This window comes from Xenopus laevis, chromosome 2L (genome assembly GCF_017654675.1).
Source record: "Xenopus laevis strain J_2021 chromosome 2L, Xenopus_laevis_v10.1, whole genome shotgun sequence".
Lineage (NCBI taxonomy): Eukaryota > Metazoa > Chordata > Amphibia > Anura > Pipidae > Xenopus > Xenopus laevis.
In genome coordinates this window covers 84139882-84163869 of record NC_054373.1, presented here as the reverse complement: position 1 = coordinate 84163869, position 23988 = coordinate 84139882, and the positions used below count along the sequence as shown (strand labels likewise).

Sequence of the window (23988 nt, the reverse complement as noted above, 5' to 3'; positions counted from 1 at the left end):
TTGATTGATTCATTGTCTTTGAATGACCCTGCTTCTGAGATTTCCCACAGCCTACTGAATGCCCTGTTCTATTGTGATTTTCTACTTGCCTGAGTGTTTGCCATGTACTGCCGTGTATTATTTTATTTAATTTTCTTTCTCTCTTTTGTTTGTATTCTTTTTATACTTTGGTTTTGCTATTCTTATCTTTTATTTTCATTGTGTTACCTCAATTTGTATAGCATGCGATGTTGATATGTAGGCTTTTTTTGTGAGTTTCTTCAATGCAACGTATCACTGTTATGTATGCCTTTATTACACAATAAACCTGCAAATTGAAAAAAAAAAGAGCCTAAATAGATGTAATAATAGATTATGGTATGTAAACAAAAGAGACTAGGAGACTGGAGGTTGAGTGAGGAGAGGAAGAATATAGTACAGAGAGTGGGCCCCTGGTCTAAGGTTTTTTTGGTGGGCCCCTGGTCTAAGGTGTTCCAGTCTGACACTGAAAGTCCCTATAATATTTGACACATATGTAGACCATAATTTCTCTTGTATCGTATACATGTTGCACCGTTAAAAATCACGTTTTGCATCCCTGTTACAGGGCTGGTTCACCTTTATGTTGACTGTTAGTATGTTATAGGTCCTGTTCCTATCAACTTTGCAATTGGTCATCATTATTTATTTTGTTATAGTTTTTGAATTAATTGTCTTTTTCTTCTGCCTACCAATGCCTTAAAATTGCTCGGATAATAAAGTTCTTAAGAACGTTTATTTATTGTCAATGATATAATCTAAAATCTAATAAAAGGCTTTCAGTGCTCTTAATAGCTTTTACTATTCCATTATATATTAAAACCTGTATTAACAACAGTTTGCTGAATTTTTTCTTATTATGAACATTCTATAATGGATTCAAAAACCACAGCAGGTATTAAAAGGGCGGTTCATCTTTAAGTTAATTTTTAGTATGTTATAAAATAGCATAAGAAACTTTTCAATTGGTCTTCATAATTTATTTTGTGTAGTTTTTAAATGATTTGCCTTTTCCTCATTACTTTTTCCAGCTTTCAAATGGTGGTCACTGACCCTCATCTAAAATGTAAGGCTACATATTTATTTTTACTGCTTCTTTGTATTATTTATCTTTCCATTCTGGGCCTCTGCTATTTCATTCTCTTAATCAATGCATGGTTGCTAAGGTAATTTGGACCCTAGGAACCAGATTGCTAAAATTGCAAACTGGAGAGCTGCTGAATAAAAAGCCAAATGACTCGAAAAACACAAATAATAAAAAATTAAAACCAATTCAACATTTTCTAAGAATATCTCTCTCTACATCATATTAAAAGTTAATTTAAAGGTGAACAACACCTTTATAAGGGAAGTTCATATCAGAATAAAAGAATTAAGAATAATGCTAGATGCTAGGCTCAGTGGGCCTCTAACAACCAGATAACAGTATACAAGGTAGATGTAAAATTCCAAACTGGAGCTCTGCAGAAAATTGAAATAATAATGCAAAAAGCACAAAGGCAGTCAAAATGCAAATTGTTATACAATACCATTGTCTATGTTATATTAAAAGTTAAAGTGGACCTGTCACCCAGACACAAAAATCTGTATAATAAAAGTCCTTTTCAAATTAAACATGAAATCCAATTTCTATTTTTTATTTAAGCATTCATAGCTGTTGTAAGCTCATTTAAAAATCTCAGCTGTCAATCAAATATTGTCTGCCCCTCCTCTATGCCCGTGGCATAGAGGCGGGGCAGACTATTACTTTCACTTTCAATTCAGCACTTCTTAGATGTCACTGCTCCCCACACATTCCCTTGTTCTCTTTACCATTTAATTGTGTAGCCAGGGCATGGGGATGGACATCGGGTCCCCCATTCTGGTGCACAAACAAGATTCTGAGATGATACAAGGCTTTTCTTAATAACAGTGTCCACAAAATGGCTGCTGCCTGCTTGCTATAATTTTGAAATCCCAGACTGAAGGAAACAAGATTCAAATAATTTATATAGTGTAGTTAAAGTTCATTTTCCTTGACTAATCTGATAAAATAGGATTTTGAATAATTTTTTTGGGTGACGGGTCCCCTTTAATTATTAGGTAAACCTTCTTCTATACCATTCTATGACTAGTAAATTCAAATATCCTTACCTTGCTGTGCTTTACATGATGCATGAACAGCCAAAGAGAAGACTTACAAGTGAACTTATTACTGGCATTTGCATTTGCTTTTACACAATCCCATTTCCTATTTTGGTTGAGTGGTTTGTTATCTTTTCTCAGCCCATATCTCTAAATATTCATCAACGGGAAAATGACAGATACTGACATCAGCAAAGGACTTCCCATTCTCGTGTGTTTTAAATTACAGAAGTCATTAATTATAATAGTGCTCATAGAGGACATGAGTCACACGTGGAAACCCTGGTTTGCAGCACAGAGATGTAATTACAGAGGAAGCAAACCCTGCAGCTGCAGGGGGGGGGGGGCCCAGGAGGTATAAGGAGCCCCACAAGGCCCTAATTAAAAAGGTATTTCAATATATATTTGTAAAACAGGGCATCCTCTGGATATTTTGGGGGCCCTAAAATGTATTTGCTGTGGGGCCCAGTAACATCTATTTAAGCCACTGATGCAGCACTTTTAAAATTCCTCTTTTTGTAGCCTATTTATAACAGCTGCAGTGTCAATATTCCACTTGATGGTGGTGGGCTAGGGCCAGTACAACAAACAAGCACTTGATGAGTCCACCATTTTTAGTAAGGCTTCAATAGTTGGTTATTTGCAATAGCACAGGAATATCAGATGTAGCATAAAGAACTCTGCTAGAAGGACCAGTTAGTGGTAAAAAGCTAACTAATACTGTACATTAATTCATTTTTTAGAATCTAAGTGTTTTTTAAAGGGGAACTATCTTGAAAATTAAAATGCAATATATTGTAAGCTTTATCAATTATAAGAAAAATAAGAAAATTTCTAAATATAATTAAAAATTCTGACAGGTTTCTGAAATAATCAAGCTACTCTTCAATATCCCCATCTTTATTCTCTCTTCATGCAGGAGTTGGGAGTCTGACATTTAGGTCTAATACAGCCTTTGGAAGGGAGGGACTCCTTTTGCCTAGAAGATTTATTAGAGCTCATTATTTTAAAATCACCAGAAATCCTGTCTCTCTCTATGCAGGATATGTGTCAAAGTCAGTTATTTTGTTTGTGCCAAAATCAGTTATTTAAATGAGCTCTAATACAGTACATCTGCTAAGGAAAGGGAGCCCCTCTAAAAGATATTAATAGATCTGAATCAAATTCAGACTCAGATTCTTGCATGACTCATTTTAGTGACAGTTCCCCTTTATTTTAATATGAGAATCAAACCGTTTTCCATTGATATTTTCCATTGAAGTTGCTTCATCTACCTACAGATCTAAAAACAAGGCTGCAGATGCGGTGCAATAATTTCAGTTTCTGCTGAAAAATTTTAGTGGGTGAGAATCTGTATATATGTATATATACCGCAAAGGGGGAAAACTGTAATAAAAAGTGGGTGAGCTACAGTGTACAGAAATTAAGAAGGCATACATACAAATAAATAAAAACATATTATGGACATATAGTCCATAAGTGAAGTTATGTGTAATAAAGTGGAATGACACGGAATAAGTATTGAACACGCTTACTTAAATGATTGTTGATAATAACAGCTTCAAGATGCCTCCTGTATGAAGTAACTAGTTGCATGCATTGCTCAGTTGTGATGTTGGCACATTCTTCCACACAAGCTGTCTTCAAATGTTGAAGGTATCTGGGGCCTCTTCTATGAACTGTTATCTGATGTTCTTTCCATAGATTTTCAATTGGATTTAAGTCGGGTGATTGACTGGGCCATTCTAGTAGCTTTATTTTTTTTCTCTCAAGCCAATTGAGAGTTTTCTTGACTGTGTGTGTGAGATCATTGTCTTGCTGAAATGTCTACCCTCGTTTGATCTTCAGCATCCTGGTGAATAGCAGCAGATTCTTATCAAGAATGTCCCGATACATTTCTCCATTCATCCTTCCTTCAATTATATGAAGTCTGCCAGTACCATATACTGAAAAACAGCCCCACACCATGATGTTCCCACCTCCAAACTTCACTGTTGGTATGGTGTTTTTGGGGTGATGTGCAGTGCCATTTCTCCTTCAAACATGGTGTGTGCAAAGACATCCAACAAGTTCAGTTTTAATCTCATCTGACCAGACAACTCTTCTGATTATGCTTTTGACTCCTATGTCAGAAATCTTGCAAGGAGCAACTGGTCATGGCAGGTTTAGGGTGAAATGATGTTCTTTCCACTTTTGGATTATGGTCCCAACGGTGCTCATTGGAATATTCAGAAGCTTAGACATACGTCTGTAACCAATGCCATTACTATGTTTTGCAACAATAAGGTTGTGAAGGTCTTGAGAGAGCTCTTTGCTTTTACCCATCATGAGATGCAATTAGGACTAAACAAGCTGATATTCATTTGTACTAATAGGATTGCTTTCTAAATACTGACAGATTTCAGTAAATTTCATTAGCCCCATTAGAAATATATTTACTGAGAAAAACGCTGACTTGTTTTCACTGCTGTACATTTTAAAGGTTTCATTTTCATGGATATCCTATTTTCTATATTATTAGTAGTAGTATTAATATTATTAATAGTGTTTTATATATATATATATATATATATATATGTTCCAGCAGAGTCGCACTCCAATAGATTAAAACATAACGTTTATTGTCCCATCATAAAAGCATGATACAAAGAGAAATACTCATCTATGTGGAGACATCACGCGACGTTTCGGGGGTCCCCTGCCCCCTTTCTCAAGCGTGTCCCCAATGTGTATCGCATTGAATCAGTGAAAGGACCCGGAAGTCCATTGCTACCATTGAAATAGCGGAGGCTGCGTGTCCGATCGTTCTGACGCAGCCACGCCAGAGCGTGGGTGCGTCACAAGAGCGAACACACGCCAATCCGTCCATTGAATTCAGCCACGCCATATTTGAAATTGGCAGCAATCCATCTTTGGCAGTCGGGGATACAAAAGCATGGTTACATCCGTTAAAAATATACAAGATAGTCAAATACAGTTCTCCTCACAGTGTATGTATATTCGCCCTTACAATTGGCCAATGAATGTTCCAGTGTATATCACATATTAACTCGACAAGTCAAAGTTATAGGTTATAAACATTAAATAAAAAGATGTAAGTCAAAATCCCTATTTAACCCATTAGGGCTTAGTGATTTTAGTCGGTGAATCCATTGTACCTCTATCCTTTTGAGTAACATGATTCTGTCGCCCCCTCTCCTGGGTTGTGGTACATGTTGTATCACCCTAAACCTCAGATCATCCGCACTATGTCCCTTCTCCAAGCAATGTTTGGAGACAGGGAGAATGGAATTTTTGGTATTCACAGTGGATCTATGTTGGGAAAATCTATCCCTAATTTTCTGAATGGTTTCCCCTATATAGATTAAATTGCAGGGGCAAACCAACATATAAACGACATAATTCGTGTCGCACGAATAATGTCCCCTAATGTCATAGCTTCTGTTCGTAACTGGACTGCAAAATGAGTTACCTGTAAGGACAAACCGGCATTGAGCACAACCTTTGCAACGAAACATGCCCTCTTTGGGGCGGCCCAGAAATGTAAATTGTCTAGGAGGAGGTCGCATATCAGCGCGTACCAACCTCCTCCCTATAGTGGAACCTTTTTTGAAAGACATCATAGGTGGTTGTTTGAATTCAGTTACTGTCGGATATGCATCTTTTAACAGATGCCAATGTTTACATAGGATCTGTCTAAATTTTTCACTACGGGAATGATATTGTCCCACAAAGGTAAGTCTCTTGTCTCTATTGTCAACCTTCTGTCTAGTGCTCCCAGCGATCAGCCTAGCCTTAGTACTTGTGGAATCCAGCGCATCAGGTGGATAGCCCCTATGCACCAATTTATTCCTCATTGTCATGAGGTCATGTTCAACCCAAGTAGGATCATTAGTGATTCTGCACACTCTTGTAAATTGACTGATAGGAATCGACTTTTTGACAGCCGGGGGATGAAAACTATCAAATTTTAGCAGCTGATTCCTATCCGTAGGCTTAGAGAACATTCTGGTCAAAAAACCTTCTTGGGAACGAATTACCTGAACATCCAGGAAATTTACAGTATGGAGATTGGCTGTCATGGTAAACTTTATGTCATCATTAGCAATATTAATAGCATCTCGGAAGGCGGACAAGGAGTCCAGGTCACCCCGCCATAAGAGGAACACATCATCGATGTACCGCCACCAAGCCAGACAATGTCTGGCAAACAGCACATCAGTATAGACATGTCCCTCCTCAAACCAACTCATGAATGAGTTGGCATATGACGGGGCGACACTGGACCCCATGGCCGTCCCCCGCAGCTGCAAATAGTACGTTTCTCGGAATCTAAAATAGTTCCTATGTAAAATAAATTTGATGATGACATAAAGTTTACCATGACAGCCAATCTCCATACTGTAAATTTCCTGGATGTTCAGGTAATTCGTTCCCAAGAAGGTTTTTTGACCAGAATGTTCTCTAAGCCTACGGATAGGAATCAGCTGCTAAAATTTGATAGTTTTCATCCCCCGGCTGTCAAAAAGTCGATTCCTATCAGTCAATTTACAAGAGTGTGCAGAATCACTAATGATCCTACTTGGGTTGAACATGACCTCATGACAATGAGGAATAAATTGGTGCATAGGGGCTATCCACCTGATGCGCTGGATTCCACAAGTACTAAGGCTAGGCTGATCGCTGGGAGCACTAGACAGAAGGTTGACAATAGAGACAAGAGACTTACCTTTGTGGGACAATATCATTCCCGTAGTGAAAAATTTAGACAGATCCTATGTAAACATTGGCATCTGTTAAAAGATGCATATCCGACAGTAACTGAATTCAAACAACCACCTATGATGTCTTTCAAAAAAGGTTCCACTATAGGGAGGAGGTTGGTACGCGCTGATATGCGACCTCCTCCTAGACAATTTACATTTCTGGGCCCCCCCAAAGAGGGCATGTTTCGTTGCAAAGGTTGTGCTCAATGCCGGTTTGTCCTTACAGGTAACTCATTTTGCAGTCCAGTTACGAACAGAAGCTATGACATTAGGGGACATTATTCGTGCGACACGAATTATGTCGTTTATATGTTGGTTTGCCCCTGCAATTTAATCTATATAGGGGAAACCATTCAGAAAATTAGGGATAGATTTTCCCAACATAGATCCACTGTGAATACCAAAAAATTCCATTCTCCCTGTCTCCAAACATTGCTTGGAGAAGGGACATAGTGCGGATGATCTGAGGTTTAGGGTGATACAACATGTACCACAACCCAGGAGAGGGGGCGACAGAATCATGTTACTCAAAAGGATAGAGGTACAATGGATTCACCGACTAAAATCACTAAGCCCTAATGGGTTAAATAGGGATTTTGACTTACATCTTTTTATTTAATGTTTATAACCTATAACTTTGACTTGTCGAGTTAATATGTGATATACACTGGAACATTCATTGGCCAATTGTAAGGGCGAATATACGTACACTGTGAGGAGAACTGTATTTGACTATCTTGTATATTTTTAACGGATGTAACCATGCTTTTGTATCCCCGACTGCCAAAGATGGATTGCTGCCAATTTCAAATATGGCGTGGCTGAATTCAATGGACGGATTGGCGTGTGTTCGCTCTTGTGACGCACCCACGCTCTGGCGTGGCTGCGTCAGAACGATCGGACACGCAGCCTCCGCTATTTCAATGGTAGCAATGGACTTCCGGGTCCTTTCACTGATTCAATGCGATACACATTGGGGACACGCTTGAGAAAGGGGGCAGGGGACCCCCGAAACGTCGCGTGATGTCTCCACATAGATGAGTATTTCTCTTTGTATCATGCTTTTATGATGGGACAATAAACGTTATGTTTTAATCTATTGGAGTGCGACTCTGCTGGAACATATGTTTGTGATATATGGATTCACTCACCATTAATGAGGACGCACCTTACATGTTGACATTGTTTCAATAAGGGAGTGCATTACGAGACAATTGGATTTTTTCGTGTATTTTTGAGTGGTAATAGCACCCCTCCTTTGGCCACAAACATATTGGTTGGTTTGCATCCAATTGCGGCACTGTGAGGATTCATAATGGCGTCAGGTGGCGGATTGCATGGTACTTTCTCATACAGCGATACGGATATAGCCAGGATTGGCAATTTATTTGAGGGCTCTGAAGAATTTTTTGCTACCCCTTCATTAACCGGGTGTCGACGCAAATATGAGGCACAGAGTAAGAGATGTGTCGAATTGAAATTACATGGCCTGACTCTTACTGAATATCTCCGGTTACAGAGAATACCTAGGGGACTCAGGGTCAATCTACAACCCACGCTGTTTGCCTACAATGAGGAATTTAAGATCAAATTTGCGGGGATAATCAACAAATGTTCTTTGGATATAATTGCATTAAATATCGAATTTATCCAGCAGGAAATAAAAAATCTGGAGATACAATTAAGCACTACTGAAAGTATTTTGAAATCCTCACTACAAGATGAGGAATTTATACAAATTCAAAATAAAACTGAGGCTATGTTGGAGAAATTTAAAGGGGAAGTCAGCCGAGTTAAAAAACAAAAATTTGACCGGGATGCCACTGATTATGAACGAGGCACGGTGTACAACTGGTCATATCAGGCGCACAATAGAGAGCGTTATCGGCGTGACTCCCATCGATCCCGCAAACGTACACAGCCGAACTTTTTGGATAATGATAACCCTACTCCACTTGCTCCTTTTTTAGATGGAGTAGACAAAGAAAAAGAACAAGGAGAGGTGGTAAATGCCGGCGGAGAGACACATGGAGGAACGCGAGAACGGAGGCAACAACCGAGACGGATGAGACGGAACAAGTAGTTTTCAACCTTGAAAAAGTGGAACTTTCACCCATACAACAAAAAATTTTGAGTAAAGGGTTGAATTTTTGTCCTACTTCTAAGATAGATGATTTTCAATTGCAGGTGGACTTGTATCGGTTCTTCAGGACTTTACGACTCAAAGTGCATTTTGCAAGTGGAAATGATAATCAAGGACTGATTTCGGATACTGATGGGTTTGATACTAAGCAATTTGGTCTCAGAGCTAAAAGTAGGTTTGTTCCACCTACAACCTACCCAGCAGTCGAGACCTACATACAAAAGGTGAAACTTGAGATAGATAACAATTTACAAATACAAACTAATAAGGAGAATTATAATTTGTCTAAAATTGAATCTGCTGCATTAAGGGAATTGACATCCATGTCCAATATCACAATCAAACCCTCCGATAAGGGGGGAGCGATTGTGATAATGGACACGGAAAAATACATTGGGGAGATTGTACGACAGTTGTCTGACCAAAAGGTGTACACCTGCTTACCATGTGATCCTACTGTGGGTTTCAAGAGTGAAATGGATGAGTTATTGAAACGTGCACTAGAGGAGGGTGTGATTACTCTGGCCACATTCAAATATATGCAGGTAGATTTTCCTGTGATCCCCCTCATTTACGTGTTACCAAAGATACACAAAGACCCGGTGAATCCGCCGGGGTAGGCCGATTGTGGCCGGCATTGATTCGCTAACTAATAATTCAGCGATAGTATTGGATAGGATATTGAGCCCCCTAATACAAAAAACCAAATCATACCTGAGGGATACTTCTGATTTCCTGGGGAAATTGAACGCATTGGGAAAAATCGAAGGAACAATTTGGCTTGCGACATTAGATGTCGCTAGCCTGTATACTTCTATTCCACATCCACAGGGGCTACAGGCTGCAGAATTGCTGCTACAGAACAGCGGCTTATATAATAAGGAGGAAATTTCTTTCTTTATGGAGATACTCAAATTTATTTTACATAGGAACTATTTTAGATTCCGAGAAACGTACTATTTGCAGCTGCGGGGGACGGCCATGGGGTCCAGTGTCGCCCCGTCATATGCCAACTCATTCATGAGTTGATGATGTGTTCCTCTTATGGCGGGTTGACCTGGACTCCTTGTCCGCCTTCCGAGATGCTATTAATATTGCTAATGATGACATAAAGTTTACCATGACAGCCAATCTCCATACTGTAAATTTCCTGGATGTTCAGGTAATTCGTTCCCAAGAAGGTTTTTTGACCAGAATGTTCTCTAAGCCTACAGATAGGAATCAGCTGCTAAAATTTGATAGTTTTCATCCCCCGGCTGTCAAAAAGTCGATTCCTATCAGTCAATTTACAAGAGTGTGCAGAATCACTAATGATCCTACTTGGGTTGAACATGACCTCATGACAATGAGGAATAAATTGGTGCATAGGGGCTATCCACCTGATGCGCTGGATTCCACAAGTACTAAGGCTAGGCTGATCGCTGGGAGCACTAGACAGAAGGTTGACAATAGAGACAAGAGACTTACCTTTGTGGGACAATATCATTCCCGTAGTGAAAAATTTAGACAGATCCTATGTAAACATTGGCATCTGTTAAAAGATGCATATCCGACAGTAACTGAATTCAAACAACCACCTATGATGTCTTTCAAAAAAGGTTCCACTATAGGGAGGAGGTTGGTATGCGCTGATATGCGACCTCCTCCTAGACAATTTACATTTCTGGGCCCCCCCAAAGAGGGCATGTTTCGTTGCAAAGGTTGTGCTCAATGCCGGTTTGTCCTTACAGGTAACTCATTTTGCAGTCCAGTTACGAACAGAAGCTATGACATTAGGGGACATTATTCGTGCGACACGAATTATGTCGTTTATATGTTGGTTTGCCCCTGCAATTTAATCTATATAGGGGAAACCATTCAGAAAATTAGGGATAGATTTTCCCAACATAGATCCACTGTGAATACCAAAAATTCCATTCTCCCTGTCTCCAAACATTGCTTGGAGAAGGGACATAGTGCGGATGATCTGAGGTTTAGGGTGATACAACATGTACCACAACCCAGGAGAGGGGGCGACAGAATCATGTTACTCAAAAGGATAGAGGTACAATGGATTCACCGACTAAAATCACTAAGCCCTAATGGGTTAAATAGGGATTTTGACTTACATCTTTTTATTTAATGTTTATAACCTATAACTTGACTTGTCGAGTTAATATGTGATATACACTGGAACATTCATTGGCCAATTGTAAGGGCGAATATACGTACACTGTGAGGAGAACTGTATTTGACTATCTTGTATATTTTTAACGGATGTAACCATGCTTTTGTATCCCCGACTGCCAAAGATGGATTGCTGCCAATTTCAAATATGGCGTGGCTGAATTCAATGGACGGATTGGCGTGTGTTCGCTCTTGTGACGCACCCACGCTCTGGCGTGGCTGCGTCAGAACGATCGGACACGCAGCCTCCGCTATTTCAATGGTAGCAATGGACTTCCGGGTCCTTTCACTGATTCAATGCGATACACATTGGGGACACGCTTGAGAAAGGGGGCAGGGGACCCCGAAACGTCGCGTGATGTCTCCACATAGATGAGTATTTCTCTTTGTATCATGCTTTTATGATGGGACAATAAACGTTATGTTTTAATCTATTGGAGTGCGACTCTGCTGGAACATATGTTTGTGATATATGGATTCACTCACCATTAATGAGGACGCACCTTACATGTTGACATTGTTTCAATAAGGGAGTGCATTACGAGACAATTGGATTTTTTCGTATATATATATATATATATATATATATATATATATAATGCTGCATGTTATATATTAGAGGCACGCAAATTTATTAGTACAGGAGATGATCGAAACGAGCATGTGCAACCCAGCAGAGTGGGGAAAGTACTAATATAGCACTGGTCTATATTATATATACGGCTCCTCATTCTAAGACTACAGGGGCACAATTTACCATGGCTTCAGGAACACAGATGCAATCCTGCCTGCAGAGATTTTGCCATCTATCTAGCAAAGGCCGCTATACTCTAACCTACATTAAAGCCATTAAGAATGTATGCTGCAATGCCTACACAGATGCTTACATACATCTGAGGGTCACTGAATAAAATCCTGTTTATAAGAACTTTCTTCCTTTAAATATGGACTTAATTCCTATGCTTACTCATTGGCTAAAGAGGCCTATCCGAGAGCCTCTCTCAAAGGAGAAGGAAACCCCCTGGGCGCAAAACCCCTCCCCCCTCCCATGCGTTGCCCACCCTCCCTCCTCCCCCCTGGCCTACCTGTCCCCATGGCAAATGCCCCTAACTTGTTACTCACCGGCGTCTTCTGGCGCATGAACATTTACCGGTACGGCTCTACTGCGCATGCGCCGAATGTCACGACTTTGTGACATTCGGCGCATGCGCAGTAGAGCCATACCGGTAAATATTCCTACTGCGCATGCGCCAGAAGACACCGGTCAAAGCAGGAAGAAGACGCTCGTGGGAGAAGATCGGATCTTTGCATCTATGGCCAGCTTAAGGCTCACAGTGTCATGCAAACCCTCCCCCATCTTGTCCCATTGTGAAGTGATTGTGGAACTTGAAGTCTCTCTGGTTTGCATAGTGGATGAGCCATAGATTTTCTGGATTTAAACTCATAGATACCTGCATTGCATCATGGGTGAAACACTGAATTTTATGGTATCAACATTTAAAACCTAAACCTTACTTTTATTTAAAAAAAGAGATAGAAATTGTCACCCACTGTTGCACATAGGTGCATATAATTTGTGTGTGTGCAATAATAGCTTTATCTGTCTGTAATCACTATATCACAAAGTCTGATCTACAGTAGTATTATATTTTTGTGTTCTCCTAAAACCCGGTTCAATTCCCTGTGGCAACTCCTGGACATGTCCCTTAATTTCCTGGTGTCCCGCCTACTTTGTGGGCCTATAATGCCTGCTTTGCTTGCTGTAAAGTGTCTCCCATAGACTCCATTCTACCAAAATTTAAAAATGATTATCTTGTACTTGATCCAAACTAAGATAAAATGAATCCTTATTGGAAGCAAACCCAGCCTATTGGGTTTAATGGATTTTATAGTAGCTTTAACGAATGCAGATCCAAATTATGGAAAGATCTGCTATCCGGAAAACCCCAAGTCCCAAACATTCTAGATAACTGTCCCATACCATATTATTCTTTTTGAACACTTCATTACAATAATCATAGCTACTGTACATTTCTTCCAGCATCTTTTCACTGATCATCTTAAAATCTTCTTATACGAATGTAAGACACCTGCTTTCAAACTCCACATCAACCTACTAAATGCTTGAATGTAATCAGATTACCAATAAGAGGATTTTGCATTATACCTATTTGTGTATTACGTTAAAGAGCCATCATTTATCATTTCTTATTTCCACGAATGAAACAACTATTCTTCTATTAAAATACATGTGTTATGTACTTAATGCTCTGATGCACTTGCCCTTGGATAAACACGATTGTTTATAACAAATACCCATGGGATGAACAAAGGTAAGGACATGCAGGACAGCATTTTATTTTTTTTCTCTAACTCCTAATTTAGCTGTTTGATAATATTAATTTTTATTTTTATTAAACAAATTACATTGGTGGGCTTAATACGTTGAACTTTATTTTCTATCTTTGCCATGCATTTAATTAGCTGTACAGATCACTCGTTATGCTTGTGAAAGACATATTAATTTCCTTTTGTTCTGTTATATCTTATTTGGGAATATTGAAACATAATATGAGTAATTCAAATGAAGTGAAGTGGCGAGAGCAATTAACCAGAACAATAGAACAAGACATTAAATATATAAGTACCTGCACTGTAAATGGAATGATATAAACAGATTTCTGTGAGGAACAACACTGGTAGAATTATTTTTGTTATTTTCCATATCTGACATGTATGATACTTAAGTTCATCCAGGAAACATTCTTTATAATGTATATTAAAAATAAAAAAATGTAGTGCAGCACAAATACATGTTGGTATGGTTTGTCAGCAGTGTGAAAGAGCACATACATTCACATTGCCCCTTATCAGCTCCCAAAATGATAGTTAAGAAAAAGTATTTGATATTAGATAAAAATACATAAAACAATAGCATTTTAATGTAATATTAATACTAGAGAATATAAACACGCATGAGTAAACTTCTTGATGAACAAATTATTTCACTGTTCTGTTGACTTGCCCTTTTATGACAATAGTTTTATTTCCATTTCAAATATGACTCATTTTTCTGATATTGTTATATCAACCCCATTTCCGTTACCTGTGGGTACATGTTGTGTGCCTGTAATTCTATTTTTAGCCTAAACCAGACTGATTTTTCTTTTTAAATTCTACACCACCACCTACTGACTGGATGATGCACAGATAATATAGCTTACTTTACAGTACCTGCGACCTAATACAACCCTGGCTTCTAGGCTTACTTAACAAGTAATGCCAGTGACTGGCCATATTGGTAGGGAAAAAAGACAAATAAACTGAAGTAAGAAATATTGTTGGAGTAAAATTATTGTTAAAAGAGCATCAAATTCACAAAAGGTTTACTCATTTCATGAATACAGTGGTTTAAAATTAAATTCAGAGAAGTATTTAGCTGTTTCTGCCCTAGGCAACAGTGGTGTAACCATCAGGAGGTGCCTTGGGGCCCACAGGTGATGCAATGTCATCTTATCATGGGCAAATCTGCGAACAGTGGTGTACCTACCTCACGCAGGCCCCCCTGCCAAAAAATATTTGGAGGGGCCCAGCGCACATCTGCAGCACAAACATGTGCCTGTACCCAGCCCGCACCCTCACCATTTCACACTGCCCACTTGCATATAGGCAGGAGAGAAGCTAGGGAGCAGGGTCACAAGCAGGGTGGGCAGCTGGGTACTAAGATTTCTACAACTATAGAGGAAGTGGAACCCCATAGTCCAGGGCCCCCCTGGGTCTGGGGCTCCATGTTCCCTGCCCCCCCCCCCCCAAATTCAGAGTCTGCACCACTGGCAAGAAGTTTGAATGCTTGTGTGTTGCAAGGAAATTGGGCATGTTCCTGGAGGGAAGGGACTGCCCGATGCACCTCCTGCATCCACAGAAGTTACATCATTGCTAAGCACCCTTCCCTATGCATGGACTGATCACATTAGATGCAGGTACTCCCCCTTCAACTCTGCCGCCAGATTTAGCCGCAAGTATCCAGCAGTGGACTCTGGAAAAGTTCTCTTTTTAAAGCAATTTTTTTTATCCCCCTTAAAGCTGCTACCCTAAGCACAGGCCCTGGAGTGCACATGGTATGGGAAATACGAAAGTAAGCAAAATTTATGCAATTAGCCCGTGATGGCACCACTATAAGTTGATGTATGACTATAAATATAAGGAAAATAGTAATAAGGTAAGGAGATATACTCACAGTTCACCCCAGTCCATGGGTTTATAGTACATAGCAGAGATCAAAAATGAGTTATTTCTCCAAAAGTAATGACCATAATATAGTTAACAGTTCAATCCATTTATTGGGATATGCCTGGTGCACAATGGTAGAGGTTCGGCAAGCCCCACAACAGAGTACCGCAAAGGAATTCCACTGGCACACAGGACTGTAGGAAATCTTCAATATTTATTTCAAAGATGAGTGCGATGCAACGTTTCGGGGAGTAAAACCCCTTTGTCAAGTAAAAGGGGTTTTACTCCCCGAAACATTACTAACACTGGCTTCCATTATCGGCCCTCCACCATGTAGATTGAAAGATTTCGGCCCTCTGTACCATATAAGTTGGACAGCACTGATCTAAGGGGTTGCAGTGCAACATTTTGCTCAAGAGCCACTGGTTGGGCTCACTGACCTAGAATTTCAAACGTGGCAGAATTGTACTAGTCGAGAAATAACCAAATCTGACATTGAGTCTAATGAGTGCAGCGGAGCTCCCAGCTGCCATCTTCTTAATCTTCATGAATGGAGTGGAGTTTCGGCGCATGCGCAGTTGTAGCCGAAGAGGAGAAAGAAGACAAGAAGATGGCGGCTGGGAGCTCTGCTGTGCTCACTCTGCTTTTCTGGTCCTTATTTCTGGAGGGAGAAGGATTCAGGGGTAAGACTGTGCAGGGGGGAAGAAAGGGAGGGGGACGAACAGTGGGGGACAGAAGGGGACTTAAAATCAAGGGGGTTGAATTCTCCTTTAAGTTATAATAAAAAGGGATAAGAAGCCATATCCCACTACAGGAGGACGAGGGATTTCTCAAGACTGGCACAGTGACCTCCCACCCCATCGACTTTCAAAGATACAGTGACTCCCCCTCCCCCCGCTAAAGGACAGAATGAACCAATTGAGACCCCCCCACATAGCAAATCAGAGTCACAGTGACCCCCTCCTTACTCCACAGAAATTCAGAGGCACAGTGACCCCCCAACCCCACAGAAATTCAGAGGCACAGTGACCCCCCCAACTCCACAGAAATTCAGAGGCATAGTGATTGCCCCCAACCCCACAGAAATTCAGAGGCACAATGACCCCCCCCTTACCCCACAGAAATTAAGAGGCACAGTGACCACCCCCCAACCCCACAGAAAATCAGAGGCTCAGTAACCCCCCTTACCCCATTGAGATTCAGAGTCACAGTGCTCCCCCTTACCCCCCATAAATTCAAAGGCACAGTGACCTCCCCTTACTCAACAGAAATTCAGAGGCACAGTGACCCCCACCAACCATACAGAATTTAAAAGGCACAGTGACCCCCCCTTACCCCCCAGAAATTCAGAGGCACAGTGACCCCCCCAACCCCACAGAAATTCAGAGGCACGGTGACCCCCCCAACCCCACAGAAATTCAGAGGCACAGTAAGCCCCCCTACCCCATTGAGATTCAGAGGCACAGTAACCCCCCCTTACCCCATTGAGATTCAGAGGCACAGTGACCCCCCCAACCCCACAGAAATTAAGAGGCACAGTGACCACCCCCCCAACCCCACAGAAATTCAGAGGCTCAGTAACCCCCCCTTACCCCCCATAAATTCAGAGGCACAGCGACCCCCCTTTACTCAACAGAAATTCAGAGGCACAGTGACCCCCACCAACAACACAGAATTTAAGAGGTGCAGTGACCCCCCCTTACCCCCCAGAAATTCAGAGGCACAGTGACCCCCCTTACCCCCCAGAAATTCAGAGGCACAGTGACCCCCCCAACCCCACAGAAATTCAGAGGCACAGTAACCCCCCCCCTACCCCATTGGGATTTAGAGGCACAGTGACCCCCCCAACCCCACAGAAATTAAGAGGCACAGTGACCACCCCCCCAACCCCACAGAAATTCAGAGGCTCAGTAACCCCCCCTTACCCCATTGAGATTCAGTCACAGTGGCCCACTTACCCCCCATAAATTCAGAAGCACAGTGACCCCCCCTTACTCAACAGAAACTCAGAGGCACAGTGACCCCACCAACAACACAGAATTTAAGAGGTGCAATGACCCCCCTTACCCCCCAGAAATTCAGAGGCACAGTGACCCCCCCAACCTCACAGAAATTCAGAGGCACAGTAACCCCCCCTACCCCATTGGGATTTAGAGGCACAGTAACCCCCCCCCTCACCCCATTGAGATTCAGAGGCACAGTGACCCCCCCAACCCCACAGAAATTCAGAGGCACAGTGACCCCCCCAACCCCACAGAAATTCAGAGGCACAGCGACCCCCCCTTACCCCACAGAAATTAAGAGGCACAGTGACCCCCCCTAACCCCACAGAAATTCAGAGGCACAATGTAATAAAATTACCTACGCGGCGGGGTCGGCCGCCGTTCCACCAGCGGGGACGCCCGCCGCGTGGCTCTTCGGCGCCATCTTGATTCTCCTAGGGCGCGCGCGGCGCGCCTGTGCGCCTCTTAAAGGTACAGGCGCGCTGGCGTGATTGCGCCAGCGCGTATTGACGCTTCTTTTGGCGCCAATTTCGAATGTATATAAAGCCCATTCTGACCCCCAGCCAGTGCCCGTGATAGAACTTGTTACTTGTGGTTTCCTGAGCCTGTATCCTGACTACTCTGAACTCTGTATCCTGACCTTAGCCTGCCTACGACAACTCTCCTGCTTAACCCCTTGATTGACAACCCGGTTTGACCCTTGCCTGCCTGACGATTCTGATATCCGCCTGCCTCGACCCAGCCTGTCTGACCATCCTTCTGCCTAATCCTTTTGTACCGTGACCTTCGGCCCAAAAGACTTTGCTAACAGCCGTGCCCCTTCGCCAGCCAGAACATCTCACCTTGCACCCCTCGTTAAGTCCAGGTGGCACCAAAGTAAGCTGAGGGCTTCTCCCGCAGCCCAACGGTGGTCACACTACTGGTGAAGCCGAGCCGAGACCAGGGTGCTTGGCATTTCTTCTTGTATCGGGTGCCGGTCGTGACACAGCCTCAGCTCTGTTAATATGCGCAGGACCTTATTCTGCACGCTCTCCCTGAGACCCCTGCAGACCAGCTCATTATTGATCGCATCCAAAGAATCCCTAAGCCTAAAAGTGAGCCAGCCACAGCACCCAGGGATGTAATCCTCCGAATCCACTTCTACCACATTAAAGATGACCTGATGCGCTTCACCAGGCAACATAATTCTATCCCACAGCCGTACGACAAAATACAGGTTTTTGCTGACCTGTCAGTATCGACCATGGCTAAAAGGCGTGAACTGGAAGCCATCACACAAGCGCTACGCCAAAAAGAAATACCCTATAAATGGGGATACCCCACTAAACTGATTGTGCAGTGGCAGAATTCTACTAAAATCATCACAACAGCGGCTGAAGGAAAGGCAGCATTGACTCAGTGGAACATCCCGGTGGAAATACAACAAGATTCCCGACTAGCTCAAGGCAATCTACACGTGGAAGGAGAATGGAATAAAGTCAAAACCTGACCTGTGAGTTTCACACTGTTATAATAACCCTTAGCCCTGGGCCTCATTCACCCGATTGACCTCCTAGGCACTGGAGCAGGACTGTGATCTTAACAACAGTTCCAACTCACCCCCCCCCCCCGAGTTCTTACTCTCATATTGCTAGACTGTTGGCCGAAAGGCATGATTGCAAAAAGAGAATGGGCCACTATTGTGGCCGAATTGTACATATGTTATGTTTTTGACCCTCTTCTTCCTTTCATTCTAACCTTTCCTACTTTTCCTTCCCCTCAGGAGACTGGCACATTATATGTACTATTGTGGGCAATAATTGCTAGGGGTTCAGCCAAGTGCACACATTATAGCAGATCACGATGTGTAAAATGGGGTTAAAATGTATCTGCATTAATGCAAAGGGTCTTAACACCCCCCGGAAGCGCTTACTAGCCTTAGCAGAGTGTATAAAACAAAATGCGGACCTTATTTGGATCCAAGAAACGCATTTTCGGGCAAAAGACCAATGTTCCATAGAAAACAAGCAATACAAAATGATTGCAGCAGCAACCTCTACTATGAAGAAATGGGGAGTTGCAATTCTAGCTAGACGTGCTCTGTCTGTTTCTAGTGTAAAACATTTGGCTCATCCCAATGGTAGATGTTTGATTGTTATTTGTAGTATTCACAAACAACAGTATACACTGGTGGACTTATATTCCCCAAATACGGATCAGAATGCTTTCTTAAAACAAGTCCTAACCCAAGTGAGCAACTTAGAACAAGGTACGGTCATTATAGGAAGAGATTTTAATAATGTACTTGACCCAGACATTGACAGAACCCCGCAGGCAGCTCTATTGCCTCCGTACTATAGTAACATTGTTAACAAAAAATCCATGAGCTTTACTAAACTAATAGCACAATACAACTTATACGACATTTGGAGAGTCCATAACCCCACATTGAAAGACTTTACCTACTACTCAACACACCACAACTCTTCCACCAGAATAGACTTATTCTTGACGCACCCGACTACGCTACAACACACTTCCAACAGTTCCCTCCATACTACAAAATGGACAGACCACTCAGTTATTGCATTCACAATACAAGAAAAATTCCAGTTCGTGACGAGACCACCATGGAGATTAAATGACACCCTCCTTTCCGACAAGACGATAGCTGATCAAATAGGTACAAATATTGCAGATTTTTTCACCCTTAATGACAACTCCGAGACTACGGACATCAATCTCTGGTGTACCCACAAAGCTGTATTGAGGGGACGCCTGATTAGCATTGCCACCCACAAAGTCAAACAAGCTAGACTGAAGCAAAATCGACTATTACAGCAAATTCACGACTTAGAACAACAGAAACGCATTACGCCCACTCCCACATGCAGCTGTGTGATTGGAGAATCTAATCCACCAGGTCTATGGGGTGATTGTATATCTATTTTCATCTATTTGCATATAATATATGGAATTTCAAGGAAGAGGTTAATCTATACATTTTGAGTAGGTGTCAAAATCAGCTAAATAAACTGAAGAGTATGCATTATGTTATGGGTAATAGAGTTACAACCCTTCTTAAGAACCGATTAATACACCAAACTCTACATCATAGAATAGAGAAAATACAGACAGACTCGCATGAAGTTAAAATTAACCCTAAAGAAATACCGGACACATTTGCTAGATTCTACACTGGCCTCTATAACCTTTGAGACAATCCGGCTGTACATATCCCTACAGAAGCTGACATCCGCGCATTCCTACAATGTATTCATCTGCCAGTCATCTCGAATACGGCTATGTCCACGTTAAACAGCCGTATAGAGTCCGAAGAAGTTAGGAAGGTGATTAACAACATGCCCAAAAAAGCGCCCGGCCCAGACGGATTTACTAACCGATACTATAAATCTTATACCGAACTATTAACTCCCTATCTCACTAGGGCCTTTAATGACGCAGTAAGCACCGGGAAATTTCCTCAAGAAATGCTGAAATCGTACATTTCATCAATACCTAAACCAGGGAAGGATAATACTAAATGCCCCAATTATCGCCCAATTTCACTACTGAACGGTGACTTATATATATGTAAATATATGCCTCTGTGCTGGCAAATAGAATTCAAGCGGTACTGCCCCAGTTGATTAGCACTGACCAGACAGGTTTTGTTAAAGGACGACAGCTACATGACAATACCAGACGGCTTATTACTTTAATTCAACAATTGCATAGAAATAACACGCCATCTCTCATACTAGCCCTAGACGCCGAAAAGGAGTTTGACAGAGTGAATTGGTTATACCTTAAATTAGTTCTTGAAAAGTTTAATTTTCCTCCACTCCTGATAACAGCTATTATGGCCCTCTACTCCGATCCAACGGCTCAAGTCAATATACACGGGTTCCTGTCAAATCCTTTCTCTCTATCTAATGGTACCAGGCAGGGGTGCCCCCTCTCACCTTTGATATATATCTTGAGCACTGAACCGTTAGCCCAAATTATAAAAAGCTCACAGAGGATCAGAGTGATAACACTGGGGCCCCAGGAACACAAAATACTACTGTTCGCAGATGATATAGCTTAAACGATCACTAACCCCGCTATTGCTTTACAGGAATTGTCTGACCTGATAAGACATTTTGGTAATCTATCCCACTACAAATTGAACATTGCTAAAACTCAAGCTATGCCGATATGTATGCCCACTACAGATATACACATGCTGAGACTCAAATATGACCTCGATTGGCAAGAAATAGCCATTACCTATCTGGGGACCAAAATCACAGCAGACCCAAACAACCTATATCAGCAGAATTATACAGCACTGCTCACAGACACTCAAACCTCCTTACAAACATGGAAAACCACCTATGTGTCGTGGCTTGGCAGAATTAACGCAGTGAAAATGCTTATTCTACCACAAATTCTGTATAAATTTAGGGCATTGCCAATCCCTCTCTACAATTCCTTTTTCCAGCAACTCCAAAGGCTGCTGTACACGTTCATCTGGAATTACAAAAAGCCGAGAATCTCACAAAAAATAATGGAAAAAAAAAAAAAGCCGGTCTGGCCTGCCCAAATGTACAAACGTATTACAGAGCTATCATCCTGGATCAATTAGCTGACTGGCACCTACCCTCAGTAGTAAAGAAATGGGTAGATATGGAAAATTGGATATACAAACAACATTTTGGCCATACTGGGCTGTCACATATTTGGACTATGGGAAGACACCACCGCTTGGCTATGGAGCACCTGCCTCCGTCAATCAAAGCAACCCTCCTCACCTGGTATGCCACCAGGTCTAATCATAACTTAACAATCCCGCTGAGTTCTCTAGTGCCAATCACCACCCTGACAGAGTCAATCCAAGACTTAAATCTAGGAAATTGGCTGGAAATGGGCATCTCAAAAATGGGTGACTTATATGACCGAGATGGATTACTAACCTTCTCTAATTTACAAAAGGCATATAAACTACCAGATGCACAAATCTACACATACCTACGGGTACGACACTATCTACAGGCGAACCAATGGTTGGGAAAACATCGGACCACCAAGTTTGAGTCCAAATGTTGGACGCCTACATACAAAAGCAAAGGCACCACTATAATACTGTATACAACTTATTGCTACAAAAACATGCGGATGAGCCCCCTGCTGCTCTTGAAAAATGGCAAGCGGATTTACAAATACCTATACCGGTAGACCTTTGGCACCAGCTCTTTCGGCAAACTTCTAAGTTCTCGAAAGCGCTAAACCACCATGAACTAACCTTCAAGCTCATGTATAGATGGTATATGGCACCAGATAAGATTCAACAAGCTTCCCCAATTCATCCAACTTATGCTGGAGATGCCAACGTGCCGTGGGGACGATGTTACATATTTGGTGGGACTGCCCACTAGCACAAACTTACTGGCACAAAATCCGGGACCACATTTACCAGTCCACAGGCATACTCACCCCACTTAAACCTGCAATGTTCTTATTGGGCTTAGAAGTTTCACATGTAGACAGGAGAACCAAAAAATGGATTATCCAAATACTCCTGGCAAGCAGGAGCCTTTTAGCACGCTACTGGAAACAGAATTTTCTACCCTCAACCCAAGAAATATCCAAGGAGGTTGAACGCATCCAACTGTATGAACGAGTATTTTACTTTTATCAACAAAAGACATGTCAACGCTATATTAACAATAACCACAGATATCTCCTACGAGACTTTTATGCTGGGGTACCATTATGAATCATTGTTGCAACATATTTATAATGTGTATTGCACCTTTAAATACATCTAACTATATGACTTACCGTAATTTTGTGTGGTAGCCAGATCTCCTCCTTTTCTTCTCTTCTCTTCCCTTCTCTCTTCTCTCTCCCCTTTCCTGAAAAATGGTTGTACAAATGATTAAAAATTGTTAATAAAAAAAAAAGAGAGAGAAATCACCCCAAATATGAAAGCCTAGGGTCCTCTGAACAGTCTGATACCCAATATGTATAGGTGTACCCAAGCATGTGGCATATAGGGGCCCCAAAAGGAAGAACCCCATATGGTCTGTCATTTCAGGTACTGCAAAATCAACACATATACATAGTTTTGGGGGGGAGTAAAGGTAGAAAAAAGTACATTCACCCCAGAAAACCATATATTTTCGGAAAGTACACATTCCCGCGAATCCAAATTGAGTATGCATGTCTTTGTACTTCAAAGTACCAAGTCGCAAGCCTTTCCTAAATTTGGCGATAAAAGCAACAGTTTTTACATTTCTGAAAATTGCCTAAAAATATTGCAATTGGCCGCATTTATCTCACCCAACTTCTTACATACAATTGTAAAACACCATAAATACTGATGCCAAGGGTCTACTGAACCGTTTGATGCCCAATATGCATTGATATACCAAGGAAGCTGGCATGTGCGGACCCCAAATGAAAACAGTGCATATGATTTTTCTCCGCTGCCGATTCGCCTTCTGTGAACATAGACCCTTGACTTCATATTATGTGCCTCAAGACCCTCCTAATAGCAAAGACCCCCCCCAAA

General features: G+C 41.7%; 1 protein-coding gene across 1 annotated transcript in view; it reads right to left on the bottom strand.

Annotated features, from left to right (window-relative positions):
• The window catches only part of LOC121399991 (ras and Rab interactor 3-like), a 43762-nt gene extending 20359 nt beyond the window's left edge, over positions 1-23403 (bottom strand). The window contains exon 1 of the mRNA XM_041582120.1: positions 23256-23403. The gene's annotated coding sequence lies outside the window, so the exon portion shown is untranslated. The remainder of the gene's footprint in view (positions 1-23255) is intronic.
• Positions 23404-23988: the final 585 nt, after the last annotated feature.